The sequence below is a fragment of the Alosa pseudoharengus genome, unplaced genomic scaffold, assembly GCF_046254945.1.
Source record: "Alosa pseudoharengus isolate Yale_2024_CS ecotype anadromous, Long Island Sound unplaced genomic scaffold, YU_APseudo_1.1 YU_APseudo_1.1_scf_12, whole genome shotgun sequence".
Lineage (NCBI taxonomy): Eukaryota > Metazoa > Chordata > Actinopteri > Clupeiformes > Clupeidae > Alosa > Alosa pseudoharengus.
In genome coordinates, this window is record NW_027468587.1 from 18,143,209 (window position 1) to 18,159,663 (window position 16,455).

General features: G+C 43.4%; 1 protein-coding gene across 4 annotated transcripts in view; it reads left to right on the forward strand.

The window, feature by feature from the left end:
- Positions 1-3,358: 3,358 nt before the first annotated feature.
- LOC143119078 (zinc finger protein 516-like) overlaps positions 3,359-16,455 on the forward strand; it is a 39,298-nt gene continuing 26,201 nt past the window's right edge. The window contains exons 1-2 of one of the 4 annotated variants that reach the window (XM_076280328.1): positions 3,359-3,425; positions 5,258-5,385. The gene's annotated coding sequence lies outside the window, so the exon portion shown is untranslated. Of the gene's footprint in view, positions 3,426-4,358; positions 4,996-5,257; positions 5,386-5,418; positions 5,556-16,455 lie in introns of those variants that run through there. The other 3 variants (XM_076280327.1, XM_076280329.1, XM_076280330.1) reach the window with 3 other exon arrangements.

Sequence of the window (16,455 nt, forward strand, 5' to 3'; positions counted from 1 at the left end):
GCAAAGGCAATGTTTTAGGGACTTTGCTGGTGCAGTTGTGACTTTGTGGGTGTACATAGCAACTGCGTTCTTTGTATGTGAGTGATATTTGTTGGCTCCACATAGTCGGAGTATGTACGTACTGGCTGGGGTTGTGTCTATGTGCAAATTTGTGTCTGACTCTTTGGTTGTGTACCTTTGTGCATTTTTTTAAATCTAGGAATGTCGAGCTATGATTTTTTTTTTAGAAATCCATGTTTGTTCATCTGTGTGTATGCGACAGTGTGCATGTCTGACTGTGTGTGTTTGTGTGTAGCAGTTTGCATGTCTGAGGGTGTGTGCATGTGTGTGTGTGTGTGTCTGTGTGTGTGTGTGTGTGTGTGTGTTTTTGTGTGTGTGTGCGTGCATGTGTGCGTGTGTGTGTGTGTGTGTGTGTGTGTGTGTGTGTGTGTGTGTGTGTGTGTGTGTGAGTGAGAGAGAGAGAGAGAGTGTGTGTGTGCATGCACAAACACAAACGTGTACATCTGTGGCAGAAGCTAGGGGCACATTTCGTCGCCACTTCCTCTTCTGCAGCACAGGAGCCAGGTCTGGATGAAAATAACTCCCTGCTGCTCATCCAGCTATCACGGGGGAGTTGAGCATGCAGCGAATGAGTGAGTGAGTGACTGAGTGACTGAGTGAGTGACTGAGGGAGTGACTGAGGGAGTGAAGGAGTAAGTGAGTGAGGGAGTGAGGGAGTAAGTGAGTGAGGGAGGGGGAGAGAGGGAGAGAGGAAGGAAGGAGAGGGAGAGGGTGAGGTGCATCTGCTGCTGCTGCAGAGGAGAGCAGGCAAAACACACCGCTAATCACGGATGCATCCTATCAGTCCTCGCTGCACCGTCAGCTCCCTCCCTCCCTCCCTCCCTCCCTACGCTCTGCTCCGCGCAGCATTATCTTATTGTTGCATTATGACATTATCATATAGGTCACAGACACGCGACGACAAGACAGAGAGACAAGCAAAAGAGGCAGCAGATGGGGCTGGAGTAAGGTGTACTCAGACTTTCCAACCTTGCCCACAGTCTTTAGTGTCTTCCTCCAGCTCTCAGACTGTTAGTATCTGCACAATCCAATAGGAAGCAATAAGCAAATAAGCAATAAATAATGAAAATTAAATAAACAATAAATCTTCCAACCACACACGGTAGGTTCTTACATATACATAGGAGAGAAGAGTTTGGCCCATTGATTGACTTGGTGGGGGCTAGCAGCATGACATGGCTCAGGCTAAATGACAGCTCTGGATCAGGGCTGGTTTAGTGGCGGTTTCCATTGCATGTTGAGGCTCTCATGCCGGGTGTGTTCCCCTCTCCAAACAACCGGGCTAAAATAGAATGATCAATTTGTGTGGGCGGATATCCCTGCCAAGTCGCAGCGAACCTGATAAGAGGGAAACTGAAGGCAAGCGAAGGAGTTGTGTTTTCTGTGAAATAAAATAGGAGCCGGAGCAAAATGGAGGTGACGGCAGAGATGAGGGAGGAGGGTGGGTTGGGGATGTGGGGTGAGGCGGAGGAGTAGGATAAAGACAGCTTTAGAAGATAGAGACATGGCAAGCCAGAGAGAGAGAGAAAGAGAGAGACCACAGCTGAAAAGGTGTAATCTGGCTCGTCTTTTTTTTTTTTCAAAAGGAAGTAACATGATACTTCATTAATATTTCACATCATGCTGCACATGGGCTTGCTCTGACTCAAGACCTGCCCATAGCCACTGTGGTAACATGCCCCCCCCCCCAACTCCCCCAAACACACACATACCCATCCCAAGTCCCCTTCTTCAACCAAAATCCCTAAGGCCATGTTCTTTGTTCATGGCAGCTGAGGAAACCCGCACCACCTACCAAACCATCCACTCTCAACATGGAAACATGAACATACTGGTAATTAATTGAACTGCAGACCTGTGTCACTCAGGTGTGTCTCACTGCAACTTACAATCACTTCTCTGCATTCCTGGTGACGCCCTTAGGTGTGTAGATGTGACATCCCCTTTTTATTTACCCAGGCCAGGCCAGACCTGTTTGCATGGAGAAGTTTCACTGATTGGACACATGGGCTTTAACATTACCTTCGGGGGAAGTTGGGCCAGTGCTTACATCAGCAAGAAATTGAAACTGTGGAGCGCAGACATTTCACTTTTTTATATTATTGCCACTGACTCAGGTAATAAATAAGACAGGTGTGGGTGGTGAGCACGAGCAGTCATCATTCATCTTGCTCACTCTCCTGCTGTGCCAGAGGGCTGCTCAAAGTAACTACAACTTCACAATTGTTGCTGTGATATGACTGAATTCAGCTGAACAAACAACTGCGTGTGTGTGCGTGTGAGTGAGTGTGTGTGTGTGAGTAAGTGAGTGAGTGAGTGAGTAAGAGAGAGAGAGAGTTTGTGTGTGTAGGTAGATGGGGGTTGGTGGGGATGTGGGGGCAGAGTCCCAGCAACCAAAGCTCCAGAGTCTACAAACAAATGAAAAAGCCTAAGATCACTGGATCACTACAACTGCCAAAAACCTATCTGGTTTGTCCCTTCACAAACATTGGGGAAACTTGGCTTGGAGAAACAAACCATAAACAATAATCTACTCTAAATCACTTCAGTTGAGGAGTTCAGATGACACAGTGTCTGTCCTTGCTTAAATAATAGGCTACCTTTTATATCCATTTCTTTTGTTATACAACAAGCTGCATGAAGGATTGGCACAATGTGTTTATACATGGTTTATACTGTTGATTGCAGTGTAAAAATAGTAATGACAATGTATTTAAGGCAAACATGTTAGTGTTTTATCAAATACATTACCACACAATCCTAATCATATAGGCCTATTTATGATAAATCAATGTAGGAAAAGGGCAAACCATTTCAGAGTAATCAATACAAACACAGGCTATGTGGGCCAACTTAGACAAACAATACAAAAGATAATGGGGCACGTCTTTACACCCCCACCTCCCCCTATCACAAACTATCATGCATAAAGCTAACCAACGGAAAACAAAATTATGAGTAAATTTATCGCCAATCAGTGAAGAGTCGATAAGACTTCTGAAAGCTCAGTGGCATGAACCGACTCTGTTTAATACGGGACAAACCAATCACTGAAACGGAAAGGTGCGTCGCAAAAAAAATTGTAAACATAGTACATCAGATTACCCCAAACAGTTTCTAACCTTAATCGTTTTACAGCATATTCTTGCAATGCTTTTCCTAAACGTTTTTAGGGCGAATCACTTGAAATTCCACTTAGGATGTCTGGAAAGACTTTTTAGTGATCCCCTTTGGTGCAATGGTCGCGGCTCACTCAATCATGTGCAGGTCTCCACAGCGCATGGTTTCACCTTCAGCCCTCTTCCCCCGCGAACCATCCTAATTTTTCCTGATTGATGTTCGGCATTGGGCAGCTATTCACTTTGGTAAGTTGAACGAAAACTGTCTAAGTGTATTTTGCCATGTCATACCGTCGAAGATATATTCACACACTTGTAAAATGAACCACTCGTTGTTCTTGATACGCATTGAATAAACTTTGTTGTATTCATTCATTTTATTGTAATGGATAGGCTGCCGGTAGACAGTAACGCGATGCTTCCTATAATCACTATGGGTCATAGTGAGACCATGAGACCATTCGTCTCCCTTTGAATCTATATAATTCATTATCTTAACAAATACACATAATCCTGTTGTATATGGAAAAATGTTCGATCGTTGGCTAATAGTTTACTAATGGCCAAGAAAAGCTCATACAGTGCTGCGTCAGCTGTTTTGTATTTCAGATGTTTCATTGTGAAGAACTTGTAGGCTCTTACTGAACGAGGCTCAGTAGTAGGCTCTTACCACCCCTTTATAAGGTGATTCTTCTGCATATTGTGAAAGCGATAATTTCCCAAGTACTGGATGGTGGCTGTATACTGTCGAATCGTTAAGCTTATCATCGTGTATATAGCCTAAGTTGTTTGGTGAAGTGCTGCCTTTATTTGGCGTCAGGTACACAAAGATTCAAAACAGCTTTCAGGAAGATTAAGCAGTGGGGGTAGTTAGAATCTGTGCTTATTTTGCAGGGGATGGGTCGCGACTACTGTCTGTAGCCTATGTGTACTGTGAGGAGGAGGGGGAACGTGGATCTGTTGGATGCGGGTGGAGGAGGGAGGGGGGTCGCCTCCTCTAATTTTGTCTAAGTTTCAAATGACGACATTTGAAAACTCGATCTTCCCTTTATCCTACTGGCAACATTGTGTCTTGTCATCAGTCGACATAGTGAAAATGAAGGCGCATGAAGTACAACGTGATGTGGTTAATCACTTGATAAAAAAACACACGTGGTGAACGTTTTATAGGAACGACATTGCTGGCACATAAAAGCAAAAGAGTGTTGTCAGTCGGTGATGTCTTAACTATTAATGTACCTTAAGAAGTCGATTGAAGGGTTTTGTTGCTCGTGAACTAGGTGACGAAAGCTGTGTCAAACCGTCTCAATGTCAAACAGTTTCGGGCTACGTGATTTATCAGAAGACATCTATTGTTCGCAGGTCAATTCTCTGTGGATCAGAATGCAGCAGCGGAAGTTATTTTTCCCCAGCGACGTGAAAACAGAGACAAGACAAGGCTAGCCAATTCTTTATTTTCACAAACTGGGCTTATATAGGTTGCTTTCACAACGGCGTACAACGAATTGCCTATAGGTTTAGTCGCGTTAATACATTAGGCTACATATTTTTGGATGTAGGCAGGCTATGGAATTTCTGGTAATGACGCGCGTGTTTTGGAACTAACTGGAACTGTATTGGATTAAATTGGATTTGTGCACATGTTTAGGCCTTGCTCTAAAGGAGATAAGTTGCAGCCACGGGTTTTACCTAAAAGAAGACCAAACTCCCCCATTTCCTGCTACCATTGTCATTTCAAAGTCACTTTGTCTGCGCCACTGCGAGTTTGGGTTCATTAGTTCACCCATTATGGAAACCTTATTTAATGTTTTTTATGGTAAGTTCGCAGGGTATTTTTTACGCATTGTTTAGGCCTTTTGGTTATCCCAAAAAGTTGCAGTGGTATAGCACAACGATCATTTTTGCCTGGAATAACTGACAGCAATCAGGCTGGCTGTTTAATAATTTTGCGTTGTGTATGGATTGCACTCCTGTGTTTATGTAGGCTGTGTTGAAGGCGTGGGATGGGGTGTTTATTCACTCTGCAGTTTCTTGGATTTGCTTTAACAACTTTTTGTTTTCCTCCCTTCACCCTGGAGCTGGTTGTCATCCGTGTTTAGTTGGAGGGACGTCACGCGGGCGCTCTACATTCTTTGCACAAGTGAAACGAGAGAGAGCGAGCGAGAGAGAGAGAGGAACCTGTAGTCTATACGGCGCCGAAAGAAGGGTGAGCAAAACATAAGGAATTTGAAAGGATATTTCTACAGAGGCTACGCGTGTGCAATTGGCCACGTAGATATAAACATTACATTTAACAACGCAATATCGTTTTACCTCCTACGATTTGGGAATTCAGATAGGTGTTCTAAAGGAATGGTTGACAGGCTACGTCTTCTGGTAAGGAAGTTGATGTGATGAGATTTCGTTTTCTCATTTATCTGGATCCACTTCCTCTTGCAACGCTCGTATGTGCACACTATGCATTTGGTGGAGTATATTTTACGCGTTATCATTTAGGATGCTTAGCTATTTAAAAAACTGTTACCTATGAAAAATGGATTGGTCTTTGCAGCATACGTCGTTTTCCAGGTAATCACACGTCAAATAAGTTAAAACTAGTAAGCTGCTGCAAGATTATCATCACCTAGGGTATTTAGCTTATGGGACGGCGATCAACGTTACTTGTAGTCTAACATCACTCTCGTACAACACTGCCAGTGCCTAAATAAGGTGCATGTAGCATATTGGAATTTTGATAACCATTTATTGACACAAAACATGCGACCGGAGATTCGTAGTGCCTATTGTGTTGGCTATGTTCTGACTCCAGCAGTCTATTTTAAAGCTAAGTGTGCAGTAGTAAAAGACTGGATAGGAAATTGAAAACAGAGCAAACCAACAGGATCGACAGAACAAGTCGTTTTATTCGAATTTCTAGAATAAGAAATGAAACGAGCACAGGCGTTCTCTTTTTAACCAAAAAGAAACATTACATCCACTTCACAGTCATTTAAATAATTGGCTTGGAAACTGTTCATTCTTAACAGTTGTATTTTGCGCCACCTACTGTTCTAGGCTACAGCTTAATCCAAGTAGGAACAAAATGACCACTTAGAAGTTGATGGCGCTGGTGAATCCAGATGTTTCAGTTTTTTTTGCTGGGTCTTGCTACAACTTCAAACTTCAAAGAAAACTTTATCCAAATTGGGAAAGAAATTACTGACGTTGAAATTACGTTTTCATTGGAGCCTACTACTGAATTTCTATATAGGTTTTGTTCACTTTTTTTAGGTAGGGGTATAAGTAGCCTAATAAATCATTGATTCAACATTGGCTTGTTACTAGATTTAGCCAAATGCCATTTAAGAGCTGAAGAGACGCTCCACAATAGGCTACAGTGGGTACATTAATGTCATTAGCACATAGCTACTCACCAAATAATCTCTAAATCCAGCATGTCGTCTGGTGCCTCAGTCCTGCTCCCTTATGGAGGGGTGTAGGAGTTAAAAAATGAGCAATTTCATGTTTTGGTCAAAGTGTGGAAGTATTTCATTGGTCTCCCAAGTCCATAATGAACACAAGGCAAGCCTTTGTTGTGAGTGCAATGCATTTTTAACCCGCTGAATGGGTTCTCACATTCCTCGTCAGAGTCTCCCTGCTCACCACTGATTCTGTAGTGTTCCCAGGCCTGACTGCTGGTGTTGTGCTTTAATAAATGCTGCCATTGCTTGGCAAGTCTCATGTGAAATGCAACAACAGGAGGCTGTTTGACAGGCACACATTTTCCTTCATAGTTGTCCATGTGAATGTGTTGGTTTTTTTGCCTCTCACTTCTCACAATAGATGCAGTGGTACAGCTGCATCTTGGCAGATAGTGATAGTTTTGTGTAAGATGGATATTTGTGTTAAATTCTGTGTGTCACCACAGGCCCTCAAAAACACATCTGTGTTAACTACTTTAGATAGACATTCTCATGTTGTTCCATTTGTTTGTCAATCAGAGAATCATCACTTGTTATTTTTGCCGAAGCATGCCATGCTTAGAAGTGAAATAAATCAGGAGTTATCTAAATGCTAAATGCTTACAAATTGTGGCTGAGGTGTTTGTTCTTGTCAAGCGACACACTTCAACTCCTACACCTTGGCTTTCTGGCTCACGGGAGATGCTGCCATCCAGTAGTCTTAGTCTGGTGCTTAATCTGTAATCTGTTTTATTACCCCATTGGTAATCAGGATGCTCCTGGCAGCTGAGTGTTCACTTTTTTGGGGGGCTCTGGTGTTTATTTCAGATGCACAGTGTGAATGGCTGTGTGAAAGGGCAGCGCCCCTCTCTCCCTCTGTCAGCTCAGAGAGCCTGCAAGCTCGATACATCAATTATAGATGAGGCCTTCTCCATAGGACGCTCACAGGAAAAGACACCAGGATGTGTCCTCCTCTTCTCTCACAGTCAAACTGCTCTTTGCCTTTCCACTCATCACACTGCATCATTCTCTTGCTATTGGCTTTAATGAGAGGGAGATTTTTTGGGGGGAGGGGGTTATATGACTAATTAGGTCACCACCTCCCCAAAACAAACACATAACACACACACACACACACACACACACACACACACACACACACACACACACATGCACACACAGAGTGCATGCATATGCTGGATCGATAAAATGCAGTCAGCAGGTTGGCAGTGTAAAAGCTATCAGACAAGATAAGAGCCAGAATGCCAACACAAGAGAAAATAATTAACTAATCATAGGGATTATAGTGAGCATTGGGTTATGATTTGTGTGTGTGTGTGGGGGGTACCTGCTGTCTAAGGGATTTAGAACAACACTTTTGGGATTTCCTGTTTTGAGATGTTATAGGTTAAGGTGCACTGGCAGGCTTGTGTGTATGCACAGGTAACTAGTGTGTGGTTTGTTCTCGATAGCAAAGCCACTGAATCGTCTGAGGTGACGGAGTGAACTGATGATTCATTAGATGAATAATGGTGCTCTCTCCCCTCCTTAGTCTGGTTGGAGTATCCGTCGGCCATCAAATGCACTGAATAAAGGGTATTTGGGGCCTTGGCTCGTGCTGATTGTGGATGGATTAAAAGTAGAGGAAATAAGCTTTACAGAAGTAGCCCAGAGCCACGTGGCGGCGATCAGGGGTTCGTGAACGCTCATACACCCGGGCCGAGCCCTTTGTCTTCCCCAGATGTCACTAACATGCCTGTATTGATTTCCTTCCCCCTCCCCCCCCCCTCTCTCTCTCTCTCTCGCTCTCCCCCTCCCTATGTCTCTCTGTCCCTCTCCCCCCTCTCTCCCTATCTCTCTCTCTCACTCACTCTCTCTCTTTCTCTCGCCCTCTCTCTGTCTCTCTCTTTTTCTCTTACTGGCTCTATCTCGGTCTAATTATTCTCCGCATATGCATCATCCCCAGTATAGCCTTATTTTTATAGTAGTTGTTATAATAGTTGTGCATCTTTGTTATATATGTTGCTGCTGGTTTTTTGGTTCTTCAGGGCTTTGAAAGCACACTGCTAATAGAGCTAATTAGGAATGGTGAATGGGAAACTGCTGAACACTTGAATGCATAACACACTTGAGAAAATGCTTTCATCAGCGTGGTACAGGGTTGATTATTGATCTGTGTATCATCTAGCAGCTGATAATACATCACGTGACATGTTGATATTTGAGCTTCATATTTAAAAGCCCTTCCTATAAGTATTTTGTATAGACTTTAGGTGAACTAAAGAGACTTCTTGAGCAGAACTAGTTGATGTTTTTTTTTTCTTTATCCTCCCCTGGCACTCTGAATAATGAGGTTGTGTGTGTGTGTGTGTGATATGGGTTTCTCCGCTGGCCCTTGCTTGCCTTGTGGCCTCATTCATATTTGACGAGTTTGTGTTCCATGCTGGGAACCCTAGCGAGATTCCATAGCCCAGGCAGGCTAACCAGAGAGAAGAGGGGATGAAATGGAGATGGAGGTAGAGAGAAAAGAGACAGACAGAAAAAAGAGAGAGAGAGCTAGTACACAATCCAGACTGAATCCACAACCACTAATGTGTTTCTCTCATACATACATTCACACAAGCTGCTTTTATTTCTTTTACACCGATGCTGTCTCTTGCACAAACAGTAGGCCTAAGTCACTGACATCCATGTTCAAACACAGTAACTCACACATGCACACGCACACACACACACACACACACACACACTCTCTACAGCGAAAGGGAAAGATCGAGAGATATCATGGACTACAATTGCAGTAGTCTAGTGTTATGCACACATACACCTTTGTGGATGACTGTGCAGTTGAGAACATTAAGTGCTATTACAAAACCAGTTTTTCTTAATGTGCCATATCTTGCCTCAATTTTTTGCTGTTTGCCAAACAGTAACAGGCCCTTCTCCCAATCCACACAGGAAGCATAAACCACCACATTTACAGCATTGTGTGTGTGTGTGTGTGTGTGTGTGTGTGTGTGTGTGTGTGTGTGTGTGTGTGTGTGTGTGTGTAAAAAAGACCTGGGGCCTGAGTAAAGCCCTGCGTATACTTCTGTGGATACTGTCTACTACGCTTGGTGTGGATGACGTACAGTACATGTTACTGGCTCAGGGGTCAAGAGAAAGCATGATCTATTCATGTTATTTATTCTTACACTTCATGCAGCAGACCGTATGACCATGCAGGACCATGCTCGGGCCTCAAGACCTGAAGCCACTCCTAGCGTTTGGTTGGACAGTGTGAGGATCATTTATAGATGCCAGATAGACTTCCTGTTTAAAGCAGTGGCTGCTGCTGGAACATGTCTCAGTGTTCCACGTGAATCACAGACAAGCAGGTTCCTCTGCATCGTACAAAACGGTCCAGCTCTTGTTTTTTTTTTCTTTTCTTTTCCTCTTTTCCTCATCGCAGGTTTGTTTCGTTTTGTACAGCCGAAAGGATCTGGAACAGCAGTACTAGCGCTGTCCTACTCAAACCCCCACTCTCTCTCTCTCCCCCTCACAGGCTTTGATGCCACTGATTTCCTTTAATTAGATAATCACCACGCCGGTCACTGGATATTCTCCACGTACGCCGGCAGACCCCCCCCCCCCCCCCCCCCCCCACCCCCTAACGACCTCTTTGTGCACACCGTCACAGAGAAGCACCGGGGTGGAGTCGTGGGTTAATTTGGTTTTCAAGAGGAGGCAACTGCACCTTTTAAAGGACTGTCTCCTCACAGCGTGTCATTAATGCTCACGTGCCTGTCTGGTCTCCCTACTTTAAAGGCTCTGGTCCACTCTGGTGTACTCTCGGGATGAAACGTCCAGGTCTTGGGGAGCGGTTTTTGTTTTTGCAGTTGATGTGGTGCTCATGGCGCTCTTTGATTGCAGATGTCCGACTAACTTAGGGAAACATGCTGGAAATGACTCCAGGCTAGAGCTAATCATTCACCACTGTGGGGACCTGATCGTTAGACTCTCATGTCATTGGAACCTTGCCATGGAGCAGGGGGGTGTTCAGTCGGGCTCGTTGTGATGTAAGCATTTGTGGCATTATGAAAAAAGGACATTTTCAAATGCAATGAAACAAGGCAATGCATTGCGTTTTTTGTTTTTATTCTGTGGGTGAGAGAGCAAGAGAGAGGGAAAGATAATCAGTGAGTGAGAGATGTATGTGAATAAGGATAACAAAGGTTATGAAAATCTCAGAATCTCACTGAATTTAATATATATACCTTAACTGGACAAAACCAGACAGTGAAAAAAAGATGAAAGGGAGAGAGAGGTAGAAAGAGAGCGAGAGAGAGAGAGAGAGAGAGAGAGAAATAAGGCAAGACTGAGAGTGTGTCTGTCACAGGCACAGGGAAAAGCACAGAGAGCAAAAGAGCAGTGCTGCCGCTGCGCTCTTGAGAAGTGTGTCAGGCGAGGTGGGGAGGTCGTGGGGGGGGGGGGGCGGGGGGATTGCAGCTCACTGGTGTCTAATTGGTTTCCCACGAAGAGCATTGCGGAGGTGGACACGAAGAGAGGCACCTCTCAGCCCTCGCCCTTCGCTATACGACAGGGGCGAAGAAAAACCTACAGACAGTGTCCAGATAATACTCGCACAAACAGTCATTTTTGCTGGTGATACACAATATTGTTATTTTGTTGTTTTGCCATTGTCTTGAATCCGCTGGGAGTGGAGAGTGGAGAACTCACACACTTTATCTTTAAACAACAAAATGGTGCTTCTTCACAGAGCCTTTGTACCACAAGAGCAGCCTCCGCAAGTGTTGTAGCTGTGCTTGTTTCCTGGCTGCTGTTTAGGGGGCCCCAGGTCTAGTGGTTTACGCCAGATCAGAGAGAACAAGAGCTGGGCTGATTCTGCCTAGACCTTGTTCCACCTAACCTAGCGCTGAGCGACTCCCACATTGTATCCAGATGTGAGAAGAGTGCTGGAGGCCCCCAGTAGCTGAGGCCAATATTGGTTTGGGCCGCCATGGAGCTCCTGTTTGTTTACCTACACCGCTAAGATGGGAAATGAGGAGGACTAGACTAGAGACGCAGAACTGAAGAGCGCCTGCTTCATAGCACACACACTCTCATTGTGGTTCTCAAGAGTCATTGGAAAAGGCGTTATTGTTCAAGTTAACGGGACCCAATGTGGTTGTTTTAGCTTGTTTACTGTCTTCATTTTGTTGTTTTTTTTGCCAGTACATTGATTTAGTTAAAGTGTCTGCAGTTTTGTTTATTAAGAGTTTATTACTGTAGGTTGTTATTAGGGTGCCCCTTCCTTGAGGTTATAGGCTTATTAGTTTATATATTATGTTATATATTGTATTTGTGACATCTGAATATTCAAGTCAACATCTGTTTGGGAGAAATAAGAACCAGCTCTCCTCTGACAGATGTGCTGAGGAGGACAGATTGTTTGAAAGATGTGAGGCCAGGAGTGGAACAGAGTTCAGATGGTCTCCAGCAAGAAAAGTGCTGTAAACTGAAATCCTCCTCTCGTTTTTCTGCTGACCCTTGCTTGACATCTGACCGATGCTAATCAAATAGACTTTCCAGATTGCTACCTTATTTTCAGATGAACGTTATTGATCCAGCATATACTGCCCCCATAGGTCTGTCGTTCCTTGGGTCTGAAACTGCACTGTCACTTGGTTTCTCCCATACCACCACCACCACCACTGAGGAGAAATCCATTTTCGTAATTAAATGTTTTTTTGCTCACAGCATAACCTGAAAAGAGGATAGCTGTGGACCGATCAGATCTGAATAATCCCTGCTCCGCTGTGCTCTATTTAAGGGAGTATGATAATCCCATCAGATTATACCGAGGTAACCCCCACCCCCAACAAGTAAATAAATGAATACATAAATACATACATAAAAATTCATCCAATTAATGTTGAGCCTGATTCAAATAAACCATCCTTAAGGTATACTACCAAACCACACGCTATGCATGGCTATTAGCATGTTAGCATGCGTGGTGGTTCATGAGGCTGCGTGTGTATGTGTGTGTGTATGTGTATGTGTATGTGTGTGTGTGTGTGTGTGTGTGTTCCTGGTCTAACACCTTCTGCTGCTCCACCTGTGCTATGGCACTGGCCTTCCAAAAAGAGGGCGAGGGCAGTGTGGTGCATGGCAGCAGGGGTGTCGCTAGCAGTTGAAAACATTCGGGGCTTAGCCCATAGAGTCTACACGGTTCTCATAATTCCCATTTTGCCTGCCATTGCTGCTCACTTTTGATAGATTAATCCACCGATTATAGCCTCATTTGCGCCACATTGCTTAAATAATATGGACAATAATATTTTGACAATTAAAGGATGTAATGACCTGTTGCTATCTTGACATTTCTGTTTGCTATTAAAAACGACCTATAGGCTAGCCACCTAACAGTGTGCCGTTTTAAATAGCAAAGATGCATATCATATGGTTCATGTTATACTTAAGGAGAATGAATCATTGAATACTCACTAATTCGATTCTACAAAGGTTCTAAGTATGGATTCTATGTATAGGCCAGCACTGTTTGGCCAGCTCCAAACTAGTGAGTGCAGGGCAGGCTGATAACCAATCTGAACTTGTAAATGATGAGAGCATAACTCCACCACCTCCTTGTCCTTGTTGGAACTGTCTTTCTCTCTCTCTCTCTCTCTCTCTATCTCTCTCTCTCTCTCTCTCTCTCTCTCGTGTGCGCTTTAGTAGCCTACGTTCCAAATTATGTTTTATGTTAAGGTAACGTTCAAGTTAGATCTGCTGCATGAAGGGGAGGGAGAGGACGCCTGTGTCCTGCTTGTGTGTTTGATAAATAGCTCCATCTCATCTCAAGGTTTTAATGCACGATCGGAATATAAACTATAAATAGATTCTGTGTTTTTTTTTTTTTAAACAAGTGTATGACAGATCCGGGGCTAATAAAAAAACATTCGGGTCTATAGCCCTGAATGCCCATACCTAATAACGCCACTGCATGGTAGGTAAACAAATTAAATGGGTCAGTTAAAGAGAGTATATGGAGACAGTGTTGCCAATTATTTCAAATGGAAAGCAGTCACAAGTTAATTTGCATATCATTGACGTTAGACGTAATTCCCCTTTACACCTGTTTGCTTTTCTCCTACTCATAAAGGCAAATTTAAGAGCCTAATGTAAATAATAATAATATACTTGTATATTAATTGATACACTATACACTTCTGTATACTTGTCTATCTTTTCATAGCCTACACCAGAATGAGCATCAGATGGCTGAAAAACATTGAGGCTACATAGCCTAAACGAATGCTATAGGTTTTTTAAACTTTTTTTTTATAACTCGATTTTGAACTTTTGAACTTTGAATCTGCTTTGCTTGTGAATTAAGTGGAATTCTACTTTCTTTTGTTCAATGTTCTTGTTAAACGATGCTGGCAAGCGTGTCCCTGTTTCCCTGTCATCATGTCATTGCTCTCATCTTGTTGACTGGTTGTAATCTCACCCGAAGTTGCTGCACCTTCCAATGACGTTGTCTGAGTTGTTAGATCTATAGAACATTTACCTTCGTGTAATAACATGGGCTGATACTACATAGGCCATCACTTTCATAATCATGGGGCAATGCGAGGATGAGAGGGGAGGTTTTCTGACGTTTCAACAATGAAACAGAGTTTGCCATCGTTGCGAGAAGTCACCAAATTTGTCGCTAGTAGTCGCTAGATTACATTTTCTGTTGCTAGGGATGGCAAAAATTTGCTAAATCTAGCAACAAAGTCGCTAAACTGGCAACACTGTATGGAGACTTGTGTGGAGGAGACCCTTATTGTCTCCTGTGATCTGCATGAGTTTGTGTGTGTGTGTGTGTCTGTGTGGGTATGAAGTAATAGGGGACTTTAGTCCAAAATGACTACATTCCTCTCCTGTGCTGTGGTTTTACAAGCTCAATATTTAGCGCAAAGTCCTTTAGAGTAAAACATTTCAGACATTGAATAATCCTGTCATCACCCATGGCAGTCGTTACATCAAAGAGAAGGAAGATGACGGGAACAATACAATCTGAGTTTAAAAGCAAGACATTCTATTACTTAAATACCACCCAATATCTCATTCTTATATTAGTGCCCATTTCAAAGAAGGTTCCATTAGGAAGTGCACTCCAGTATGGCGCTGTGGAGTAGTTCATACCTGCTGGGAACACAAGTGGAGGTTTCAAGAATACGGCCATTGTGGTCTTTAATTGGTGCAGAATTGGGAAATACATCATTGAGGTATACTCAAGTGCAGAGCAGAGAATGGAACACTCCCGTTGAGGGCTTTTTGCCATACGCTATTTCTGATTTTGCCACTTATATTCTACTCTTATGCATATCATATTGGGGCTCATTGAAAGTTTAATTTGACAAGAAAATAAGGAACCACACTGTGGTTTTTGAGGTTATAGCCTAATTAGATTTTGTCCACTGGTGGCTTTGTTGCTTTTAGATTTGGTGTAGCCTATTTGTTTGTTTTTCTCCACTTGGCGTTGACGCTATGAGGTATTTTGTTTGTTTGCTTCATAGTCTCTGAGGGCCACCTGACTCGGTGCAGTGCATTCTGAGTCAGGGGGGAGGAGGTATTTTTTTTTTTCTCTTTTCGTTCTCACTCATCTCACACCTTCCGACTGTCTCTTCTTCCTTTCTGCCTTTGTCTGACCTACCTCAGAGTCCTGTTATCTGCTGTTCATGTTGAACCCCTCTCTTTCTTTCCTTCCTTCTTTCTTTTTCTCTCTCTCTCTTTCTGTCTTTCTACCTTTCTGTATTCTGTCTGTATTGTTCTGTCTTCCTCTTCTCTATCTATCCATCTCTGTCTGTTTCTTTTCTCCTCTTTTCTTCTCTAGCCCTCTATACTACCTCTCACGAGAAAACAGAGACAGGAAGAGGTGAAAGACTGCATTCTATAGAGTGCACTGTCCTGAACTGCACACAGACTCGTGCTCTTTCCCACACACACACGGCAGCCTGAACTCTGGCAGTCAGTGCACTGAGAGCAGCTGTTTTCCCCTGTTCATCCATATTTTGTGTGTGTGTGTGTGTGTGTGTGTGCGTGCTTGTGTTTACGCGTGTATGAGTACTGCGTGTGTGATGCTCGCTGGCTTGCCTGAGAGAGTCCGTCCCCTCATGGGCTGACTCCATTGGGGGAGATGCGCTGGGAGTTTGGTGACTTAATTGCGCTCTGAAGTGGCTTGTTGAGGTGCAGTTATTTGTCCCAGTCTCCGGGGAGCACGACAGGAGCACCAGGTAAAGAGTCTCCCAGGATGCAATCCAGGGGTTTCAGTGTCTGTAGTAAGATTATGCAATAATGACTGGCATGCTTTTGACCGCTAGTTTACAAAAAAAAATAGTTTCAATTTCAAACTGTTGGTATGAAAGGTGAACCTCAAGATCAGGTAGCTTGCATTATTTGTGCAACAACTGCAGATAATTAATGGGTATTACAATAGGTTTCTACTGGGACTCATTTCATGAGTTTTGCTTACTTTGATGTGTGTCTCCCTCAGTAGTTCTGAATTGGCTATCATTTATAACTGCCTTACCAAAAAGTACATTGTTATTGGCATGAGATACTATACACACTGGGAATGGCCTTGAATGCTCCCTGTATAGAAGTATTTCCAAACATGAAGACTGTTTGTTTAACAGAGAGAAAGAGAGAGAGAGGGGCGGGGGAGAGAGAGCGCAGTCCAGAGACTTCTGTGACTGTGTATTTGTGTTCCTCCCTCCTTACTGAAGTAATTACTCTCACTAACTTTTTTTCATCCTTCACTCTTTTCACACTTTTCATTCTCTCTTTATTTATATATATCTTTT